This window comes from Ranitomeya imitator, chromosome 2 (genome assembly GCF_032444005.1).
Source record: "Ranitomeya imitator isolate aRanImi1 chromosome 2, aRanImi1.pri, whole genome shotgun sequence".
In the NCBI taxonomy this organism is placed as follows: Eukaryota; Metazoa; Chordata; class Amphibia; order Anura; family Dendrobatidae; genus Ranitomeya; species Ranitomeya imitator.
This window is the reverse complement of record NC_091283.1, coordinates 422,176,656-422,201,103: the sequence shown is the minus strand read 5'-3', so window position 1 is coordinate 422,201,103 and position 24,448 is coordinate 422,176,656. Positions and strand designations below refer to the sequence as shown.

The window sequence follows — 24,448 nt, the reverse complement described above, 5'->3', positions numbered from 1 at the left end:
TATGGCTGCTATCTAGCACCCGATTTAACACTCAACGTGTCACACACGTGTCAGCGTCCTCTGCTGTGACCGCAAGTGCGGCGCCACGCGCCTGTGTGCGCTTCCTGACCCATGTCTGGGTACTTAGTGGTGCCTGCCAGCACGGCACAGTTTGCACTTCGGTGCCTCTATTGTATATACTTTTCACACCCACTTGTGGTTTAGTGCCAGCAAGGGTCTAATCGGACTACTATCCCTGTTGGGGTCTAGTTCGCTGACCACTTGCTCGCGCTCTATGTGCGGTACCGCGATCCTGTGACGCAACAGGATCGCTTTCTTCACGCTGGGTGAGGTTTAACCCACGCGTGTATACTTATGAGTACCGCCATATCGTCTGTCATGTCCTAGCAGCAGGTTTCACCTGCACGGTGGACCCCGGACTGCGAACGCATCCATTACATCTCTCTTGGTGCGTTCCGCCAGTCCTAACACCGTCAAGCCACTGCACTTGATCTTAGCCAAAAGGTCGAGAAGCGATAGCCAGAAATGGTTTGCCACTTCTGCCGCACCAAGGCCAAAAACCGACACCCATTGTGGAGACAGAGCAAAAGATTGCCAAAGGAAGACATTTCTAGAAACTCTGGATGCATTCTCAATGACAGTTCTGCTTTGTGTGTGTGTGTTCAAACTTGCACAATGTGTTTTGAATCTGCATAACTCCACCTATTTTAACACATCCAATATCCCCCTTTTGTTCTAGCCCATTGTGACACGTGAGAGTTCCGGAGCCCATTGTGACACGTGAGAGTTCAGGAGCCCATAGTGACACGCGAGAGTACCGGAGCCCATTGTGACACGCGAGAGTACCGGAGGCCATTGTGACACGTGAGAGTTCCGGAGACAATGGATAAAGGCCCCAGAACAACTCATTTTAATACTTCCATTTAAACACCAAGTCCTGACAGCACGTGGCCTAATTTTGTAGATGGCGCAGTATATTTGCATCAACGTTAACAAAGGCCTGATACAGGCCTACATCTTAACACACCTGTTGCAACCAGTAAAGACAGATTGATTGATTGATTAATTGATTGCATATTGGATGCAATACAATGCTTGACATACGTAGGTGAAAGCAAGGCAAGGCACACAAAATGTTGCAAATGGTCAAGCAAAATCGAGCAAAATGCTACATTTGACCTGGGAAATGTGCTTCTTTGACCCTGAAATAAATTCACATAAAGGGTTAAAAGACAACTTGCGCTGATTTCAATTCAATCTGTTTTTAGCAACCGAATCAGAGAAGGAGTGCACTGTTTCCGGAGATACTGCAATAACGGGTCAATGCGTGGCGTGGACAGAGCAAGCTCTTTTTCCATCTCCCTGTTCTAACAATCCATTTAATATATGGTCCCCAAATAGGGGACGTATCAGATATTAAACTGGTAAAACAGATTTTTTTTTCTTTTTTTTTTACCAAATCAGATAGTCAGAGCACAATGCTCAATCAAATCAGCTTAAAAAAAGCTTCAACCCCTGAAGATGGCTGGACCATGATTGTAAATACATCATTGTAAATACACATCTGTACTTTATATCTCCCCCACCTCATTGTAGATTGTAAGCTCTCACGAGCAGGGTCGTCTTATTTTGCTTTAATTATTGTATTGTTAACGTTGTTACTTATGACTTTTGTGTTTGAAACTGTTAAACTGTAAAGCGCTGCGGAATATGTTGGCGCTATATAAATAAAGATTATTATTATTATTAAGTGATACTCAGCCTTCATCATACATGGTATATATTCAAAATTAAATCACAACAACACCAATAACATACTAATTAAACTTCTTGAATTTCCAGACCCCTTCCAGACCCCTTCAGCATCAATAACACTTCCTCGTTTCTGGTCCCACAGGTAAATCACATACATACGTGACAGAATCAAACTCAAACATTCATTAACTGACATCTTCTTCCTCTTGAAAACTAACAAATTCCTCGCATCCCATATACTTTCAATTACACATACAACCAACAGCCATAAAATCCTATCCTTCACCCTACTATATGCACCCATTCCAAACATTGCAAGCTTCCAATTAACATACGACACTCCAGCCAATTCCTTGCAAAGACCACCCATACCTTTCCATACAGCATACGCAAAATCACAATCCCAAACCAAATGTCTAACATGCTCTCTCGCACCACATCCATCCCTCGGACATACCTCAGATTTAATTAAATCCCTCCTCTTTTGAACATCCCCAACAGGCAAAATATCATGCAACATCATCCAAACAATATCTCTGTCTATTCATCACACCTTCTATACTTAGTTTCTTCCACATCTCAGGCACCTCTTCACCTCTCAATCCATTAATATCACATACAACCTCATGCTCACGCACCATCCTAACAACTTTTTTCTTTTGTCTAAAATCATTCATACTGACAGACAACAAATCATATTTTCTAACAAATTTCTCAACACAAGCATACCACATTGGACACTTAAATGCAACTGGCACACTTCCATCCGGCTGAATACTTCATCATGTAAGCACACTTATTACCTTTCCCCAAACATACTACAAACATTTTCACATAACTAATCCCCCCAAAAAACTCAACACTCAAAAAATTCAAACCGCCATTCACACATAACTTATACACAGACTCCCGCTTCAATTTCTCCATGCGACTTCCCCAGAGAAAATTAAAAATAAATTTCTCAGTTTTCTTGATTTTCTTAAATGCAGTAGGATACACATTCCCAACAAATAACAAAATAGGTAAAATAACCGCCTTAATAATTAAAACCTTCCCAGTTAGTGTCTATTCCCTTAACCTCCAAAAATTCAATTTACGTACCACTTTCTCCCACACTCATCCCAACTTTTATTTCCCTTCAAATCATCATTGAACTTAATCCCAAGCACCTACAATGCACCATCCTCAAATTTCACACCATCCATCCTAACATTTCTGTCACCAAAACATTTAAAAGAACTCTTAGCCCAATTAACCCTAAAAGCTGACACACTACAGAACAGACTTAATATCAACCTTGCCCTACTCATTGCAACCATACTCTTATTCACTATCACTACATCATCCATATAACCCAAAATTCTAACATCCTTCCCACCACTCCAAGGAATCAACACACCTTTCATAACCTTATCCTTCCTAACCATACACATCAACACCTCAATCACACTAATGAACAAAATAGGGGACATAGGACCCCTGACGCACTCCAGACTTAATCCTCATTTTATCACTCAAACACCCATTCACCAAAAATTCACTCGTCACATTACTATACAAACTCCTAAAACAGCTCACAAAATTCCTCGAAAAACCCATCTTGGCCAAAACATAAAACTATGCGACACACCGTCAAAGGCTTTTTCAAAATCAACTGACAAAACCAGACATTTCTGTTTACGACTCATACAAGCTCCAATCACATCACGCAGCAAAACCAAATTCTCAGTCATACTTCTCCCTGGCACCGAACACACTTGATCTTCGTCCACCACACCACCAATCACTTCCCTCATCCAATTAGCCAACAACTTACTAAAAACCTTATAGTCAGCATTTGAAAGCGTGATAGGCCTCCAATTGCCCAAATCCTTCCTATCTCCTTTCTTATATACCAGAACCACCACTCCTTCTCTCATTGAATCACTCAAACTATTCTCCCTAAACATATACTGACACACTTTCACCAAGTCAACCCCAATCGTATCCCATTCTTTCACATACAATTCCACAGGCAAACCATCTTTCCCAGGAGTTTTATTCTTACTAGCAGACATAACCACTTTTTTTAACTTCATCCAACACAATTTCATCATCCAATATTCCACGCTCATCCTCTCCCAGTCGGCCATTTAAACACTTCAACACATCATTCATCATCTGATCATCAAACCATTTTCCCCATACAACTTCTTATAGAACCACACAACCTCATCCATCACATCTTTACCACTTACACACATGCCTTCACCATTCACCACCTCCTGCATATCCATTTTCTTACCAAACACTTTTTTGAAAAAAAAACTTGTACATTTCTCATTTTTTTCCAAGTGTTTAATCTTAGAACGGAAAATAATTTCTTTACCTTTTACCTCAATAAATTTCTTAATTTATTCTTTCACCTGACACATCAAATCATCCACATCCACTCCAATTATCCTCAACTTTCGCAACCACTCCAATCTAATACTTAGTTCATTAAATTTCGCCCTATTCATAGCAGCTTTCCTCCTACCCCATTTTTTAAAGAAAATACCAATCTCACACTTCAGCCAATCCCACCACTCGACTAAATCATATAGAGACTGAGGCGTATTAACGAACTGTATATAAACAATCTTTATTAGAATAAAAGCATACTCGTAAAAAAGTATTACCCACAGGTAGAAATGAGCCAAACAAAAAATCAAACAATGGCACCACTCCTGAGCAACTAGCAAAATGACCAATAAATCATAGTATGATATAGTGACAGAAAGCTGGATCCCTGCCAGTGTGCACGCTACACCTCACAGGATGTCTTTTTAAACCGCAGTGGCACAACAAAGTTTACAAAATCTAGTGATCTGCAGGAACAGCATGCACAGCAGTCCTAAGGCTTAATATTAGTAGATAGTAAAGACTTACCAGAGCTCAAGAGATGGTGCCACAACCCCTACGCGCGTTTCGGCGCTGTGCCTTCGTCAGGGGGAGTGGCATCATACTCCAAACAAGCTCCTTTTAAACTGTGGTCGGAATATACCGAAGGTTTGATGTGTTTACGGCTGTTAAGGACCTCCATGTTTTCGCGCGGTCTTTGGTCTTTAGGAAATGGTTTCACAATGAAGAGATGAGACGGATCTTTCCTATGCCGGAAGAACAAGAAGCACTACAAGTCTTGGAAGAATTGAGTAGAGAACACCATACACCAACTCTAGGTATCGTACCATCAACTATTAGGCCAAAATCTAAAAAATTTCCCCCGTTGTCTCTATGCCCCAATGTTGAAATCTTTGTACAATTGGTAGCAAAAGATTTCGAAGAAATTTCTGGGAGAATTTCTAGGGACAACATGACAATAAGTGAACGAACAGGCCTTAAACGTCTCAAAAAACTAGATGACGTAACATTTAAACCCGCCGATAAAGGGAGAAATATTGTAGTATGGCCGAATAAAATGTACGAGGCCGAAGTTTATCAGTTATTGAGGATACCAGAATGCTACCAAAAACTTACCTTCAATCCCATGTCATCCTATAGGGAAAGCTTGGGAAGGATCCTACAGAGGGCACTGGATATGGAGATCATCACTCAGGAGATACGTGATATCCTATGGACCAAAGACCCAATAATCCCTACAATGTACATCTTACCAAAATTGCACAAAGACACCAAGAATCCACCAGGAAGGCCGATTATATCTGGGATCGGAGGCCTAACAGAGAAAATAGGTAAATACATCGATTCATTTTTGAAACCACTGGTGGAGACAATTCCTTCATTCTTAAAAGATACTTCGGATTTCTTGTGTTGGGTGGACTCCATACACATTGACGAGGATATGTTGCTCGTCACATGTGATGTGGAGTCCCTCTACACGAGTATTCGACATTGTGATGGGCTTCAGGCTACGAGACACTACTTGTCTATGACTACTCTCACATCGGATGAAATTCTTTTTTTGTTACAGCTTTTGGAATTTTTGTTAACTCACAATTTTTTTACGTTTAACGGGTCCCTCTTCCTGCAGCTCCAGGGAACAGCAATGGGAGCGGCCTGTGCGCCATCGTACGCTAACCTGTTCCTGGGGCTGTGGGAGAGGGACCTATTCTCCGCAGATCAGTGTTCGTCGATGGACCGGGTCATACTTTGGACCCGGTACATCGACGACGTGTTTCTGATCTGGCGGGGAACACCAGATACTTTGGAAATTTTTTTTCAGAATTTGAATAAAAATGATCAGAACATAAGACTAACATATAAATATCATACTAGTCAAATTGAGTTCCTTGATGTGATGATCAAGAAGGATGACTCTGGTTTTTTGCAGACGGACATCTTCCGTAAGGACACAGCCGTAAATGCTATCCTCCATGCGACATCCTCTCATCCGACACATGTAGTGAGATCAATTCCTGTCAGTCAATTCCTGAGGATTCGACGAATTTGCTCCACGGACGGCGATTTCGAAAAGCAATCAAGTGAAATGAAAAACCGATTTTATGAGCGAGGATACAGCAAACGTTCCATCAAACATGCATATAACAGAGCCAGAAATACAAATCGTCATGATCTACTATATTCCAAAACGGACAAACAAAAGGTAGATTCCACAAGGATGATAACTCAGTACCATTCACAATGGTCAAAAATGTATGATGTTATGAAAAAACACTGGCCGATCCTGATGGCAGATAAGACCTTGAGGCAGTACATACCTCCTGCACCCGCCATTACAGCAAGACGATGTGATAATCTGCGAGACCATCTGGTGAGAAGTTTTTACACGCCCACTAATCAACCACAGATTTTTAAAGGTAAAAAAGTAATTAAAACTTGGGGGTGCAAGCCATGTGGGAAATGTATTGCGTGCCCCAACATAGAGGAGGCGAAAGAATTTTTCTCATCTGATGGCAAGAAATTTACTATAACTCATACCATCAATTGTTCCACTCAGACAGTTATCTATTACGCAAAATGCCCTTGTTCGTTAGTGTATGTGGGTCTTACAACACGGGCCCTAAAAGTAAGAGTGAGAGAACATGTCCGTGGGATCATGGCAGCAGCCAATGAAAGTGACTTGGAGCAGTTGAAAACGATCCCAAGGCACTTTAAAGAATATCACTCTTGCGATCCGTCAGGGTTAAAAGTAAGGGGGATTGACCATATTAGGACTAACTTGAGAGGTGGTAATTTGGGCCGTAGCTTGGCCCAAAAAGAGGCCAAGTGGATTTGGACCCTAAAAACGGTACAGCCAGATGGTCTAAACGAAAATTTAAGCTTTGCTCCCTTTATTTGAACCCCCACTCCGTGCAAAGTCACTTTTTTATTTTTGTGGTATCAGGTTATTTGGTATTCACATGTTTTTATATGTTTTTAATTTGATACTAATATTTGTTACCTTTTCATGCTCTTTAGTGGGTTGTCAGTGGAGAACAAGTGGTATGTCCGGTTCTATATTTGGCGGCTGAATGTGGGCTAATCCGTTTACATGAGGGACGCAGTATAGAGATCGGAGGACATCAGGATCTACTAGAGTGGCACAGTATGAAGATCTAAGGACATTTGAACCAATGGAAAAGTAATCTCCCATGTATCATCGAATGTCATTTAAAGGACTAAGACTATGGACTTTACGGATGGGGTGATGGGTATACGCAAAGTATACATTCCTATGTCCATACATGAATTATGTGCCTGCCAATATGCTGTGTTTGTACGTGGACACATGATAGTAGAGAGATGTTAGATGTGTTAGATCACTTTTTTGCACAAATCCTATACTGGTATTTAAGGTGGTCCTTTATACGTGTTTTTTATACGTGTTTTTTATGTGAAATGCATGGAGACGTATCGAGGGAATCGTTAGTTTTCACTTTCACAAGCATTTTTATATGTACTAACCTTTTTTGGGTTATGCCCATGTTGCAAATATACACTCAATTGATAACGGACTATTGGGTTTATATTAGACCTTTGCTCACTGTCCACACTTTTTTAGTGTTGGACTAGTACACATTCCGTTCATGTATTAGTTTACACATCACTTGTTGTATGTCGTTTGTTCTTATCACTAATTTTTGTCAGTGATGTTTTTAGTCATACTTACCAATTATCCATTAACGCCTATCTGAATGGCGATTGCAATTTTATTCTTGCACATTAAGTGCATCTTTTGTAATTGTAAATCACATGGGATTAATTGTGGTTCCCTCTAACATCTCCATGCGTTATTGTAAAGTTCATATCTATGTTTTAATTATGATGTATTGTACTGTGCACCTTGTGGTATACTCACAGCTGACTTTCCGGTACTATGCCAACCTCGTTCTTTTTTTGCCGATGTGTATGCACTTTTAACACTAGGGGGGCGTGAACTGTTGCCTTGCTCGTCATGGGATGGGCGGACCGTTTGACTGGGTCCTCTCCTGGGTGTATCCCGGTGAGTGACTTGTGCCTTCTGCCCTGCCCTTTGCTGGTGACGTGCGGCGGCGGTTCGCCGTGCGCGTCATTGGATGGGCGGGACGGTCGGCCGGGTTTTCTCCCGTGTGCAACTTGGGAGCGGTCTGTGCCTTGCGTGCCGCCCTCGTTTGACATGCGGGCATGCCGCACCTTGACAGGGTTATGGCTGATGTGCTCCATATTCGGGTAGTACATATCCCAGGTTTATTGTATCGTAGCGGTAGGTTGTGGTGCATCGGTGGGCGTGGCTTGTTGCTACGCGCGTCGTTGGGTGGGCGGGCCGCTTGGTCGGATCTCCTCCCGTGTGCGGCCGCGCGGCTGGGGACCTGTGCTTTGCGTGCCGCCCATTACTGACGACGTCCGGGCACAGCTACCATCTGATAGGACCACGGGCGGCACATGATACACGTCGGAACTACACATACCATCATGCATCAGTGCATGCGTACATTTCCTGTCCACATGGTATAGGGAAGTCCCCATTGGCCGACCACAGTTTAAAAGGAGCTTGTTTGGAGTATGATGCCACTCCCCCTGACGAAGGCACAGCGCCGAAACGCGCGTAGGGGTTGTGGCACCATCTCTTGAGCTCTGGTAAGTCTTTACTATCTACTAATATTAAGCCTTAGGACTGCTGTGCATGCTGTTCCTGCAGATCACTAGATTTTGTAAACTTTGTTGTGCCACTGCGGTTTAAAAAGACATCCTGTGAGGTGTAGCGGGCACACTGGCAGGGATCCAGCTTTCTGTCACTATATCATACTATGATTTATTGGTCATTTTGCTAGTTGCTCAGGAGTGGTGCCATTGTTTGATTTTTTGTTTGGCTCATTTCTACCTGTGGGTAATACTTTTTTACGAGTATGCTTTTATTCTAATAAAGATTGTTTATATACAGTTCGTTAATACGCCTCAGTCTCTATATGATTTAGTCTATGTTTGCGTAGAACGGGGGGCAGATGTAGGATTGGTTTGGAGCTTACATTATTATATAATTACTCTAACGATTCTTTCCAATCATGGGAGTACTGTTTTGAATCCCACCACTCGAGCACATTCATGAAATCACTTTTTTATCCCTCCACCTTACATACATGCTTTTAAAGTCACGCATAATTCTTATGCACATTAAGCTTCCACACACCTCCACCATATACAAAATTACACTTCCCTTCCAACCGCGCTCTCAAATACACATGATCAGAAAATGGGACATATTCCTGCTGGAAATCCCTACAAATAATATTTTGAGAAAAAAAAATACGGTCTATTCTAGACTCTATACCTCCCCTGTCAGCCTTATAGGTCACAGGAGGAGGTTTACCAAGGATGACTTCTGCAGCATCCTGAAAAGAAAAATCTGACACAAGACTCTTGAGTCTCTTACCTGTGATATCCATCTTATCCCCCTCCATCACACAATTAAAATCTCCAACAAAAATTACTGGCATTTTCCCAGATAAAAAACACAATTTCTCCAAAATTTCCAGCCTCTCCCCCTTATCTACCGGTGCATACATGTTAACCACCCTCACCCTCCAACCTCTACAATTAAGCTCACATATTGCACACCTCCCTGCTTCCACCACTATGTAACTCTCTACCTTAACTCCTCTACCATTCACCAAAACCCCCACCCCAGAATTTTTATTACTTACAGACCCAGACCACACACTCTGACCCAAAGGCCAAATATTGTCACTTAAGGGATCAGAAATCCCACATTCCTGAATGCAATACACATCCGCATTCAGAATACTCAGGAAGTCCAATATTGCCACTCTCCTAGGTGCAGACTTAATCTGCCTTACATTTAGTGACAATATGCAGAGAGGATGTAAAGACACCATTTGTCAATTTGTGGACCCAAGGTACAACAACACAACCACATATACATTATCCTAACCCTTCTGGAGGCAGAACGTTTGATGTGCAGATGTCGTAGATCACACCTTCCCCTAAAAAAGAGTCACCTTGGGGATCAGATGCAGTAGGATACACCCGAGCTGGACTAACACTGCAGTCACTCAATAGAGAAAAGGATGGCTCAATCTTTTTCTTCTTCTTAGAAGAACCTCCCTCCTCATCAGAGCTACTATCCTTCCGCTGAAAGTCAAAATCTCCCTGACCTTCCTCCATCTCAGGGTCCGACACATCCTCACTCCAATCCACATGTGGTGTTTTAGACAAGTCTATCTCCTCTTTCCCCTGCAACATGACTGCCATGCCAGGGATTTCAGACTCCAGGCCCTCCACCAGGGACACCTCCATACCTCCTTCACCAGTTAAAGTCTCAGTATTGCTGTCATCTGAGGCAACAAAAACAGCCTGCTGTACTGGAGGCTCAGGCGCCAACTCCATAATCCCTCGTTCGTTTACACTAACCCATTCAGGAAAACCATCCTGTGCCTCCTCTTCATCCAGGAAAGCCACAGTGGACAGCGGTGCAGACGATGGCGTACCTGCTGGAGCCGGAGACTGTGCTCTCCTCCTCCCTGCCGCAGCTGCATATGAACCTGGGCATGACTTACAGTCCCGGAAGGAATGCCCCTTCTCTCCACAGAGGTTGCAAACAATGGTATTATTACAAGTAGAGGAGAGATGACCCACCTCTTTGCATTTCCTGCAAATAACACCTTTTATATCACAAGCATCTTGGGTATGCCCGTACCTCCTGCAATGCCGGCAAAACATTGGTGCATTAGGGAAGAAAAGGTACCCTCTTTCCCGCCCAATGGAAAAATTCAATGGAGGATAGTAAATACCCCCTGGCTCATCCGGACTTGCACAGAACATGACTATTAGCCGGTATTTACCCGACCAGATATCCTCCTCATTCATTACCTTAATGCCTGCTTTGCAAATGTAACAATGTCTTTTTAAAAAGGCATGAATCAACTCCAGCTGTACATGTGGATTGCACATGAACACTGTCGGAGGTACCTCCTTAGCAGCATAAAGAATTACAAAAGTCAGCCCAGGTATGGATGCTCCAGATTCTCTTTCAGAGAATCATACAAATTGTTACATACAGCCATTGAAGTCAAAACAAGATTATACTTGCGCTTGAACTGCTGCAGGCACATAATCTCCTCCTTCCTCACGCTAAGAAGTTCAAACAGGACCTTCTTCACCACAAAAATTGAGATTGAAGATTTCTTCTTTCCCTTCTTCCACATCAATTTGGATACCGAATTTCACATGAGCCTCGCCGGGCCCTGCGTAACGTAAGCGTCCCATGATCGCTGGTTGTGTCCTCTGGTCAACTCCCTAAAGCAGCATGTAGCTTAAGCCGTAAAACGGAGATGCTACAAGGCCAAGAGTGAACGCTCAAACAGCCATCTGACAGACCCACTACAGATCGTGCCAAAAGGCTGAGAAGCGATAACCAGAAATGGTTTGCCACTTCTGCCGCACCAAGGCCAAAAACCGACACCCATTGTGGAGACAGAGCAAAAGATTGCCAAGGGAAGACATTTCTAGAAACTCTGGATGCATTCTCAATGACAGTTCTGCTTTGTGTGTGTGTTCAAGCTGTGCACAACGCGTTTTGAATCTGCATAACTCCACCTATTTTAACAAATCCAACATCCCGCCTTTTGTTCTAAAGTGTGCAAGGGAGTGCGAGAAAGCGAGGGAAAATAAAAAAAACAGACAGGCGAGTGTTAGGAGTCGAGTTTCCTCTGCTGCACAGGGGGAATCTCGATCCATGTCTGCTGCGGTCTCCCATTCTGCTTCGGCCGCAGTGGGCTCTGCTCAGCGGAGGCGTCACTCCCAGCGTCTCGCTGGGACTGATTCTGTGCAGAGGGTTACTGCTGCCTTTTCTGGCTCTCCTGTTGTACCCTGCACTGATCTGCGGCGAACGAGCTTCTCTGGGACTAAGTCCTTATTTGCACACACTGAGCATGCCCAGGGCAAGATCTCCCGTTGGAGTTCGAGGGTCACATGCTCAGGTACTGCAGCACATCCCATTCGTCCTCCTGGCAGGTCCTGAAAGGGCAAAACTTCTGTAGCAGCTTCCTGTGCTGCAACTATATAAACTGCGCATGACCGCACGGCCATGCGCTAGTATTGTCTTGATAATGTGTGTGTGTAGATGGATGTATGTCGATGGATGAAAGCTCCTAAGTATCCCTCCCTAGTGTTGTTGACTGCTCGCGGATGATGGTAGCTATCTAGCGCCCGACTAGCCATCTGCACGTAACACACATCACAGCGTCCAGTTGCTGTGTCCGCCAGTACGGCGCCGTGCGCTTCCTCTGCGCTTTCCTTACCCAAGCCTGGGTGGTTAGTGGTGTCCGTCAGTGCGGCACCGCACGCACTCTCATATCTTTATATTCTATTTATTAGTTTCCTTACACACCCAGTTGCGGTGTTGTGCCAGCAAGTGTCTAATCGGACTTCAATCCTGAGTAGGGGTTGAGTTCGCTGACTTCTTGCTCGCACTCTATGTGCGGTACTGCGGTCCTGTGACGCAACAGGATCGCTTCCTTCACGCAGGGTGAAGTTAACCCATGTGTGTATACTTAGTACCGCCATATAGTCCGTCTTACTAGCAGCAGGGTCTTTACCTGCACGGTGGACCTCGGACTGCGAACGCACCTAGTTTCATTTCATCTATACTTGGTGCGTTCCGCCGGTCCTTAACATAATACTAGCGCCAAGGTCTGGCTAGTAATGACGGACGATCAGCGTCTACAGCGGTACATCGAGCAGCTGGAGGGAAGGTTGGCGGCTCTAGAGCATTCAACCTCAGCTGTGGATGTTACTGCTGTCGCTGTTCAGGCTGCAAGTGTGGCTGCAGCTACCTTGTCCACTGCCGCCCCTGTACCGACGCTATCTCGCCTCCCGCTACCAGAGAAATTTTCTGGTGACAGTAAGTCCTGTAGGGGTTTCGTGAGTCAGTGCTCAATACATCTCGAGCTTCTGGCCTCTCGTTTCCCTACAGAGCGGGCTAAGGTGGGCTTTATAATTTCCTTATTGTCGGACAGGGCGTTGCAGTGGGCTACGGCGCTGTGGGAGCGTGGCGATCATGTGGTGCAGAGTGCTCCGTTATTCCTGAGCACTCTGAAACAGGTCTTTCTAGGACCTCGTGTCACCCATGATACGGCACTCCAACTGTTGGCACTGACTCAGGGCTCGTCCTTGGTCAGCCTTTTTGCCGTCCACTTCCGCACTCTAGCATCTGAGCTGGAGTGGTCGGATAAAGCCCTTATCCCTATATTTTGGAGGGGGCTGGCTGACCACGTTAAGGATGCTCTGGCCACTAGGGAGATTCCCGCCACACTGGAAGAGTTAATAACAGTATCTACTCGCATTGACCTCCGTTTTCACGAGCGGAGGTTAGAGCGAGCCCAGTGTAGGCAGAGGTTTCGGCTGGCTCCCACCTTCGCCAAACCTTTGGAATCTCCAGTCCAGGCTCCTGAGTTGCATGAACTTAAGGTGTTGTCACGAGCGGGATCTAAGTCCCAGACCGCTCGTGCACTCAAGGGTTGCCATGTATGCCAACAGTCAGGACATCTTGCCACCAGATGTCATCAGCGGTCGAGGAAACGTCAGCGTCTAGTGGTAGTAGGTGGAGGTGCACTAGACACTGCGACGTTTGCCTCCAAATTGTCCTTTAAGGGGACAATTACCTTTGGCTCATCCTCCCACTCGGTAGACCTCTGCGTGGATTCTGGGGCGGAGGGCAATTTTATGTCTTCTGCCTTCGCCCAACGTCACGCAATACCCCTGGTTATGCTACCTCAACCAGTAACGGTGCGAGTGGTGAATGGGTCGACACTCCCTGCACAGATAACACATCAGACCATCCCTTTTACTCTGTCCATGTCGCCATCCCATCAGGAGATTATTTCTCTGCTCATCATTCCTGAGGGTATTGATGAGGTCCTGTTGGGGATACCTTGGCTACGGTACCACTCTCCTCACATCGAGTGGTCCTCAGGCAGAATTCTGGGATGGGGTGAATCATGTGGGGGTAGGTGTCACCGAGAGTGCGTTCAGGTTGCTACTACTGAGGTACCCGCAGATCTATCCTCTCTCCCCAAGCAATATTGGTCTTATGCAGACGTGTTCTCCAAAAAGGCGGCGGAGACCCTTCCGCCCCATCGCCCCTATGACTGTCCTATCGATCTCTTGCCTGGTGCGGAGCCTCCCCGGGGTCGAGTTTATCCATTATCTCTCCCGGAGACGGGGGCCATGTCTCAGTACATTCAAGAGAATCTGGCAAGAGGGTTTATCAGGAAGTCAGTATCACCTGCTGGGGCAGGGTTCTTCTTCGTGCAGAAGAAGAATGGGGAACTACGTCCATGCATAGACTACAGGGGTCTTAACGCTATCACCGTTAAGAACAAGTATCCTTTGCCATTGATATCCGAGCTCTTCGATAGGCTTCGGGGAGCTAGAGTGTTTACTAAATTAGATCTGCGGGGTGCTTACAACCTGATTCGCATCCGTGAGGGGGACGAATGGAAAACGTCGTTTAACACCAGAGATGGGCACTATGAGTATCTGGTGATGCCCTTCGGGCTCTGTAATGCCCCAGCCGTTTTTCCAGACTTTGTCAACGACATCTTCCGGGATATGCTTTCCACCTCAGTTGTAGTCTATCTGGATGATATTCTCATATTTTCTCCAGATATTGACTCCCACCAGAGAGATGTTGGCAGAGTCTTCGACCTCCTACGGGCAAACTCTCTTTACGCTAAGTTGGAGAAGTGTATGTTTGAGCAGGAGTCTTTACCGTTCCTGGGCTATATCATCTCCGCCCAGGGATTGGCTATGGATCCTGCCAAACTACAGGCTGTGATGGACTGGCAAGAGCCCCATTCTCTTAAAGCGGTGCAGCGCTTTATGGGGTTCATTAACTATTACCACCAGTTCATTCCCCACTTCTCAACTCTGGTAGCTCCCTTGGTAGCCCTCACCAAGAAGGGAGCGAATCCTAAATTGTGGTCGGAAGAGGTCTCCAAGGCCTTCACTTCTATTAAGTCCCACTTTGCTAGCGCTCCCATCTTACATCGTCCCGATGTGGATAAGCCGTTCCTAATGGAGGTGGATGCCTCATCCGTTGGTGCTGAAGCAGTCCTCTATCAGAAGGATGCTCAAGGTCGGAAGCATCCATGCTTCTTCTTCTCTAAGACCTTCTCGCCAGCGGAGAGAAACTACTCCATCGGGGATAGGGAGCTGCTAGCAATGAAGTTGGCCTTTTCAGAGTGGAGACATCTTCTGGAAGGTGCGCGGTTTCCCTTCCAGGTTTACACGGACCACAAAAATTTGGTCTACTTACAAACAGCCCAGCGGCTAAATTCTCGCCAAGCCAGATGGTCCTTGTTCTTTTCCCGGTTCCACTTTTCTCTTCATTTTCTCGCCGGGGAGAAGAATATTCGTGCTGACGCTCTCTCTCGCTCCCTTATGTCAACTGAAGAGGAGGAAGAGGAGCCTCGGCTTATTGTCCCTTCTGAGAGCCTGAGAACCGTAGCGCCGGTTTCGCTGGAGTCTGTGCCTCCGGGCAAGACTTTTGTGCCCATTAATTTGCGACCGGAGGTTCTCTCTTGGGCTCATTCGTCCAGGGTGGGTGGACACTTTGGGACAAAGAGGACATCTGAGCTACTGGCGAGGACGTACTGGTGGCCGCATATGGTCCGGGATGTCAGGGATTATATTCTGGCGTGTGTCTCCTGCGCAAAAAATAAATCTCCGCGTCAAAGGCCAGCTGGGTTGCTCTATCCCTTGCCGGTGGCAGATAGGCCCTGGGAGATGGTCGGGATGGACTTTGTCATGGGTTTGCCCAAGTCTCGCGGCTGTACCATCATTTGGGTCATCACCGATCATTTCTCGAAAATGGTGCATTTGGTGCCGCTACCACGGTTACCTTCTGCACGGGCCTTGGCTGCGTTGTTCATTAAGCACATCTTCCGCCTACATGGTATGCCTGACAAAATTGTCAGTGACCGGGGTCCCCAGTTTGCGTCTCGGTTCTGGAGAGAGCTGTGTCGTCTTCTCAGTATTGAGTTGAATCTCTCTTCCGCTTATCATCCCGAGACGAATGGGTTGGTAGAGAGGGCCAACCAGACCTTGGTCACATACCTGCGACATTTTGTTTCAGCCAGGCAGGATGACTGGGCATCCTTGCTATCATGGGCAGAGTTTGCGCTGAACAACACCGTAGCCGACACCACTGGACAAACTCCATTCCTCCTCAACTATGGTCAGCATCCACGGGTACCTGTGCCTATGCCCGTGTCTTCCGCAGACTCCAGGGTGGCAGACTGGGCTGTGGAGGCACGGGATATTTGGGACCGCACTCAGGATGCCATTCGGGCCTCTAAGGAGAGAATGAGGTCCTCCGCCGATGCTCATCGGTGCCCCGCCCCGACCTTTGCTCCTTGCGACTTGGTGTGGCTCTCCGCCGTAACATCAGGCTGCGAGTTGAGTCCACTAAATTTGCTCCTCACTACTTGGGTCCCTTCAAGGTCCTCGAACAGGTTAATCCTGTGGTCTACCGTCTGGCCCTTCCTCCACGCCTTGGTATCACCGACACCTTTCATGTGTCCCTCCTTAAGCCCGTATACATGTCCCGGTTTTCTGTGTCATCTGCCGGGACATCGGGTTCATCTACGGACGATTTCGAGGTGAAGGCTATCTTGGGGTTAAAGGTGGTACGTGGCAAAAAAATTTTTTTGGTGGACTGGAAGGGTTACGGTCCTGAGGATAGGTCCTGGGAGCCTGCTGAGCACATTCGGGCTCCACAGCTTATTGCTGCCTTCGAACATAGCGAGGCCCAAGGAGGGGGGGTCCTAGGAGGGGGGGTAATGTTAGGAGTCGAGTTTCCTCTGCTGCACAGGGGGAATCTCGATCCGTGTCTGCTGCGGTCTCCCATTCTGCTTCGGCCGCAGTGGGCTCTGCTCAGCGGAGGCATCGCTCCCAGCGTCTCGCTGGGACTGATTCTGTGCAGAGGGTTACTGCTGCCTTTTCTGGCTCTCCTGTTGTACCCTGCACTGATCTGCGGCGAACGAGCTTCTCTGGGACTAAGTCCTTATTTGCACACACTGAGCATGCCCAGGGCAAGATCTCCCGTTGGAGTTCGAGGGTCACATGCTCAGGTACTGCAGCACATCCCATTCGTCCTCCTGGCAGGTCCTGAAAGGGCAAAACTTCTGTAGCAGCTTCCTGTGCTGCAACTATATAAACTGCGCATGACCGCACGGCCATGCGCTAGTATTGTCTTGATAATGTGTGTGTGTAGATGGATGTATGTTGATGGATGAAAGCTCCTAAGTATCCCTCCCTAGTGTTGTTGACTGCTCGCGGATGATGGTAGCTATCTAGCGCCCGACTAGCCATCTGCACGTAACACACATCACAGCGTCCAGTTGCTGTGTCCGCCAGTACGGCGCCGTGCGCTTCCTCTGCGCTTTCCTTACCCAAGCCTGGGTGGTTAGTGGTGTCCGTCAGTGCGGCACCGCACGCACTCTCGTGCCTTTATATTCTATTTATTAGTTTCCTTACACACCCAGTTGCGGTGTTGTGCCAGCAAGTGTCTAATCGGACTTCAAACCTGAGTAGGGGTTGAGTTCGCTGACTTCTTGCTCACGCTCTATGTGCGGTACTGCGGTCCTGTGACGCAACAGGATCGCTTCCTTCACGCAGGGTGAAGTTAACCCATGTGTGTATACTTAGTACCGCCATATAGTCCGTCTTACTAGCAGCAGGGTCTTTACCTGCACGGTGGACCTCGGACTGCGAACGCACCTAGTTTCATATCATCTATACTTGGTGCATTCCGCCGGTCCTTAACAGCGAGCAGCTGTCTTCCCAGCTCTCTTGAAGCTGTGCGCAGCACACCCCCATGTGGTCTGCTGCTGCTCCAGCAGCAGACTGAAGATGGCAGCCATTTTATACTGCCTGTTATAGGCCAAGAGCCCATTGTGACACGTGAGAGTGTCGGAGCCTATTGTGACACGTGAGAGTTCCGGAGCCCATTGTGATACGTGAGAGTTCCGGAGCCCATTGTGACACTTGAGATTTCCGGAGACAATGGATAAAGGCCCCATTGTGGCTGCACGTGAGGGTTCCGTGCACAGATTCTATCTACTGCAGGCAGCGCACCTGGTTGGTAAATAGCATTAGAATACTACTCACACAGGTGTCGAAGGGCAAGACAAGCACATGCAAGATCAGCACAGGCACCATGTTTCCTTTTTTTTGGATATTAAATGCATATAATACACCGCATTTTAAAGTCAGCGGTCAACAAGAGAGACAATGTTTTACAAAAGAAGTCATGCGGTCCCAAATGTGGTATGTATGGCAGAACAACTCTTTTTAATACTTCCATTTAAACACCAAGTCCTGACAGCACGGGGCCTAATTTTGTAGATGGCACAGTATATTTGCAACAACGTAACAAAGGCCTAATACAGGCCTACATCTTAACACACCAGTTGCAACCAGTAAAGACTGATTGATTGATTAATTGATTGCATATTGGATGCAATACAATGCTTGACATAAGTAGGTGAAAGCAAGGCAAGGCACACAAAATGTTGCAAATGGTCAAGCAAAATCGAGCAAAATGCTACATTTGGCCTGGAAAATGTGCTTTTTGACCCTGAAATAAATTCACATATAGGGTTAAAAGACAACTTGTGCTGATTTCAATTCAATCTGTTTTTAGAAACCGGATCAGAGAAGGAGCGCACTGTTCCCGGAGATACTGCAATAACGGGTCAATGCATGGAGTGGACAAAGCAAGCTCGAATTCCATCTCCCTGTTCTAAAAATCCATTTAATATGTGGTCCCCAAAATGCCCTCTTTAGCAGTTTGATATGGGGGAGGCAATATCCACGTATTAGCCTGGAGACGCTTCAGCGACCCAAGGAAGATGGTGGTTTGGCTTGGCCCAACCCTGAAGTATATTTTCTTGCAGCCCAGAGTCAGCATTTGAAGGGCTGGGCGCAGGAGGCGTCGTCCAGTGCGGTACAACACTTGATGGAGGGGGTGACAAACCGACATCCAGTTGTACAGTGTTTGGAGGATGGCTCCTTGGGGGCTTTGGGGAAATTGTATCCAACCATGTTTTTGATACGTAAATTGTAGAACAGATTGAGGCAGATTCGGGGGTTACGGGACTAACTAGATTCTCACCAATATGGTTTAATAACAACTTACTGGAGTTTGCGGCATTGGAGATACTACCAGAGTGGCAGGCTAAGGGAATCTGTTATGTAAATCAGATAATTCAACAGCGAGTGTTGAAATCCTTTTCCCAATTACAGGCAGAGTTTGGACTGAGACCCTCAGGGGAATATCAATATGCACAGATGAGACATGCGTTTGGAGCTCAAAACGGGAGCAGGCATTGAGATCCAAGAAGATATAGTATTGGAATATGTGTGTGGTGATGGGACTACAAGGGGGTTATTTCCACCCTGTATAAAGACTTACTGCATACATATTTGTTAGATTTTCCTATAAAAGCGAGAGCTAAGTGGGAGAGAGACCTAAGCCCAATGGAGAATGAAACCTGGGAGTCGGTGTTGGAGTGGGTTCCACGAGTGTCATTAAGTAAACCGTATAGGCTGTCTGTTATGATGCGGTGGTCTAGGAGCAACATGGAACAAGCTCTGAAGGAAGTGGTAACTGTTGTGAATTCTGTGGCTGAATTCACTCCTGTGGTCACAAGTGGTACTGCAGCTTCTGAGCTTCCTCCCTCAGGTGTTCTGGTGAGCTCGTTAACTGCTTCATTACTTAACTCCGCCTGATGCTGCTATCCTTGCTCCTTGTCAATGTTTCAGTGTTGGATCTGAGCTTCTCCTGATTTTTCCTGTGACCTGCTGCTCTGTATAGCTAAGTGCTTTTTGCTTTTTTGTTGCTTTTTTTCTGTCCAGCTTGTCTTTTGTTTTGCTGGAAGCTCTGAGACGCAAAGGGTGTACCGCCGTGCCGTTAGTTCGGCACGGTGGGTTTTTTTTGCCCCCTTTGCGTGGTTTTGCTTTAGGGTTTTTTGTAGACTGCAAAGTTCGCTTTACTGTCCTCGCTCTGTCCTAGAATATCGGGCCCCACTTTGCTGAATCTATTTCATCCCTACGTTTTGTCTTTTCATCTTACTCACAGTCATTATATGTGGGGGGCTGCCTTTTCCTTTGGGGAATTTCTCTGGGGCAAGTCAGGCCTATTTTTCTATCTTCAGGCTAGCTAGTTTCTTAGGCTGTGCCGAGTTGCCTAGGTAGTTGTTAGGCGCAATCCACAGCCGCTTTTAGTTGTGTTTAGGATAGGATCAGGTGTGCAGTCTACAGAGTTTCCACGTCTCAGAGCTCGTTCTTGTATTTTTGGGTATTTGTCAGATCACTGTGTGCGCTCTGATCGCTAAGCACACTGTGTTTCTGGATTGCCTTCATAACACCTGTCATTAGCAAACATAACAGTACAAGGAGCCTAACTAATGATTCTCAATAGAGGGAAAGAAAAAGTTCTGACATCATTTTTTTTTTTTTCTGCTCTGTGTTCACTTTTTTTTTCCCCCTAGACATTTGGGTGATTCTGGACACAGGTGTGGACATGGATATTCAGGGTCTGTGCTCTTCAATGGATAATCTCATATAAATGTACAAAAAATTCAAGATACTATTGATCAGAAATCTATGTTAGAACCAAGAATTCCTATTCCTGATTTGTTTTTTGGAGATAGAACTAAGTTTCTAAGTTTCAAAAATAATTGTAAGCTATTTCTGGCCTTGAAACCTCATTCTTCTGGTAATCCTATTCAACAGGTTTTGATTATTATTTCTTTTTTGCGCGGCGACCCTCAAGACTGGGCATTTTCTCTTGCGCCAGGAGGGTCTCTCTGAGGCTCTTAAGGATGTCATGGTGGGATTTCCTATGCCTGCTGGTTTGAATGAGTCTTTGTCTTTGGCCATTCAGATCGGTCGACGCTTGCGCGAGCGTAAATCTGTGCACCATTTGGCGGTACTGCCTGAGGTTAAACCTGAGCCTATGCAGTGCGATAGGACTATGACTAGAGTTGAACGGCAGGAATACAGACGTCTGAATGGTCTGTGTTTCTACTGTGGTGATTCCACTCATGCTATTTCTGATTGTCCTAAGCGCACTAAGCGGTCCGCTAGGTCTGCCGTCATTGGTACTGTACAGTCCAAATTCCTTCTGTCCATTACCTTGATATGCTCTTTGTCGTCGTTTTCTGCCATGGCGTTTGTGGATTCGGGTGCTGCCCTGAATCTGATGGATTTGGATTATGCTAAACGTTGTGGGTTTTTCTTGGAGCCTTTGCGGTGTCCTATTCCATTGAGAGGAATTGATGCTACACCTTTGGCCAAGAATAAACCTCAATACTGGGCCCAGCTGACCATGTGCATGGCTCCTGCACATCATGAAGTTATTCGCTTTCTGGTGTTGCATAATCTGCATGATGTGGTCGTGTTGGGGTTGCCATGGCTACAAACCCATAATCCAGTATTGGATTGGAATTCCATGTCGGTATCCAGCTGGGGTTGTCAGGGGGTACATGGTGATGTTCCATTTTTGTCGATTTCGTCATCCACCCCTTCTGAGGTCCCAGAGTTCTTGTCTGATTATCAGGATGTATTTGAAGAGCCCAAGTCCGATGCTCTACCTCCGCATAGGGATTGTGATTGTGCTATCAATTTGATTCCTGGTAGTAAATTCCCTAAAGGTCGATTATTTAATTTATCCGTGCCCGAACACGCCGCTATGTGCAGTTATGTGAAGGAATCCCTGGAGAAGGGACATATTCGCCCATCGTCATCACCACTGGGAGCAGGGTTCTTCTTTGTAGCCAAGAAGGATGGTTCGCTGAGACCGTGTATTGATTACCGCCTTCTTAATAAGATCACTGTTAAATTTCAGTATCCCTTGCCATTGTTATCTGACTTGTTTGCTCGGATTAAGGGGGCTAGTTGGTTCACTAAGATAGATCTTCGTGGTGCGTATAATCTGGTGAGAATCAGGCAAGGAGATGAATGGAAAACTGCATTCAATACGCCCGAGGGTCATTTTGAGTATCTAGTGATGCCGTTCGGACTTGCCAATGCTCCATCTGTGTTTCAGTCTTTTATGCATGACATCTTCCGTGAGTATCTGGATAAATTCCTGATTGTTTACTTGGATGACATTTTGATCTTCTCAGATGATTGGGAGTCTCATGTGAAGCAGGTCAGAATGGTTTTTCAGGTCCTGCGTGCTAACTCTTTGTTTGTGAAGGGATCAAAGTGTCTCTTCGGTGTGCAGAAAGTTTCATTTTTGGGGTTCATCTTTACCCCTTCTACTATCGAGATGGATCCAGTTAAGGTCCAAGCCATCCAGGATTGGATTCAGCCGACATCTCTGAAAAGTCTGCAAAAGTTCCTGGGCTTTGCTAATTTTTATCGTCGCTTCATCTGTAATTTTTCTAGCATTGCCAAACCATTGACCGATTTGACCAAGAAGGGTGCTGATTTGGTTAATTGGTCTTCTGCTGCTGTGGAAGCTTTTCAGGAGTTGAAGCGTCGTTTTTGTTCTGCCCCTGTGTTGTGTCAGCCAGATGTTTCTCTTCCGTTCCAGGTCGAGGTTGATGCTTCTGAGATTGGAGCAGGGGCGGTTTTGTCACAGAGAGGTTCTGATTGCTCAGTGATGAAACCATGTGCTTTCTTTTCCAGGAAGTTTTCGCCCGCTGAGCGTAATTATGATGTGGGCAATCGAGAGTTGCTGGCCATGAAGTGGGCATTCGAGGAGTGGCGTCATTGGCTTGAAGGAGCTAAGCATCACGTGGTGGTATTGACTGATCATAAGAACTTGACTTATCTCGAGTCTGCCAAGCGCTTGAATCCTAGACAGGCCCGTTGGTCGTTATTTTTTGCCCGCTTCGACTTTGTGATTTCGTACCTTCCGGGCTCTAAAAATGTGAAGGCGGATGCTCTGTCTAGGAGTTTTGTGCCCGACTCTCCGGGTTTATCTGAGCCAGCGGGTATCCTCAAGGAAGGAGTCATTGTGTCTGCCATCTCCCCTGATTTGCGGCGGGTGCTGCAAAAATTTCAGGCGAATAAACCTGATCGTTGTCCAGCAGAGAAACTGTTCGTCCCTGATAGGTGGACTAATAAACTTATCTCTGAACTTCATTGTTCGGTGTTGGCTGGTCATCCTGGAATCTTTGGTACCAGAGAGTTAGTGGCTAGATCCTTCTGGTGGCCATCTCTGTCACGGGATGTACGTACTTTTGTGCAGTCCTGTGGGATTTGTGCTAGGGCTAAGCCCTGCTGTTCTCGTGCCAGTCGGTTGCTTTTGCCCTTGCCGGTCCCAAAGAGGCCTTGGACACATATTTCGATGGATTTCATTTCTGACCTTCCCGTTTCTCAAAAGATGTCAGTCATTTGGGTGGTCTGTGATCGCTTTTCTAAAATGGTCCATCTGGTGCCCTTGGCTAAATTGCCTTCCTCCTCTGATTTGGTACCTTTGTTCTTTCAGCATGTGGTTCGGTTGCATGGCATTCCTGAGAATATTGTTTCTGACAGAGGTTCCCAGTTTGTTTCAAGGTTTTGGCGAGCCTTTTGTGGTAGGATGGGCATTGACCTATCCTTTTCCTCGGCTTTCCATCCTCAGACTAATGGCCAGACCGAACGAACCAATCAGACCTTGGAAACATATCTGAGATGTTTTGTTTCTGCAGACCAGGATGATTGGGTGTCCTTTTTGCCGTTGGCTGAGTTCGCCCTTAATAATCGGGCCAGCTCGGCTACCTTGGTTTCTCCATTTTTTTGCAATTCTGGGTTCCATCCTCGTTTCTCTTCAGGACAGGTTGAGTCTTCGGACTGTCCTGGTGTGGATTCTGTGGTGGATAGGTTGCAGCAGATCTGGACTCAGGTAGTGGACAATTTGATCTTGTCCCAGGAGAAAGCTCAACTTTTCGCTAATCGCAGACGCCGTGTGGGTCCCCGACTTCGTGTTGGGGATCTGGTTTGGTTATCTTCTCGTCATATTCCTATGAAGGTTTCCTCTCCTAAATTTAAACCTCGTTTTATTGGTCCGTATAGGATTTCTGAGGTTCTCAATCCTGTGTCTTTTCGTTTGACCCTCCCAGACTCCTTTTCCATACATAATGTATTCCATAGGTCGTTGTTGCGGAGATACGTGGCACCTATGGTTCCATCTGTTGAGCCTCCTGCCCCGGTTTTGGTGGAGGGGGAATTGGAGTATATTGTGGAGAAGATTTTGGATTCTCGTGTTTCTAGACGG

At 46.1% G+C, this 24,448-nt stretch overlaps 1 non-coding gene and 1 pseudogene across 1 annotated transcript; both read right to left on the bottom strand.

Moving 5' to 3' along the window:
• Window positions 1–1,282: 1,282 nt before the first annotated feature.
• LOC138668240 (U2 spliceosomal RNA) lies at window positions 1,283–1,472 on the bottom strand. The gene has a single exon (XR_011319122.1). It is a non-coding gene; the product is annotated as a U2 spliceosomal RNA (small nuclear RNA).
• A 17,422-nt stretch (window positions 1,473–18,894) lies between these two features.
• On the bottom strand, window positions 18,895–19,027 carry LOC138668289 (U2 spliceosomal RNA; annotated as a pseudogene).
• Window positions 19,028–24,448: the final 5,421 nt, after the last annotated feature.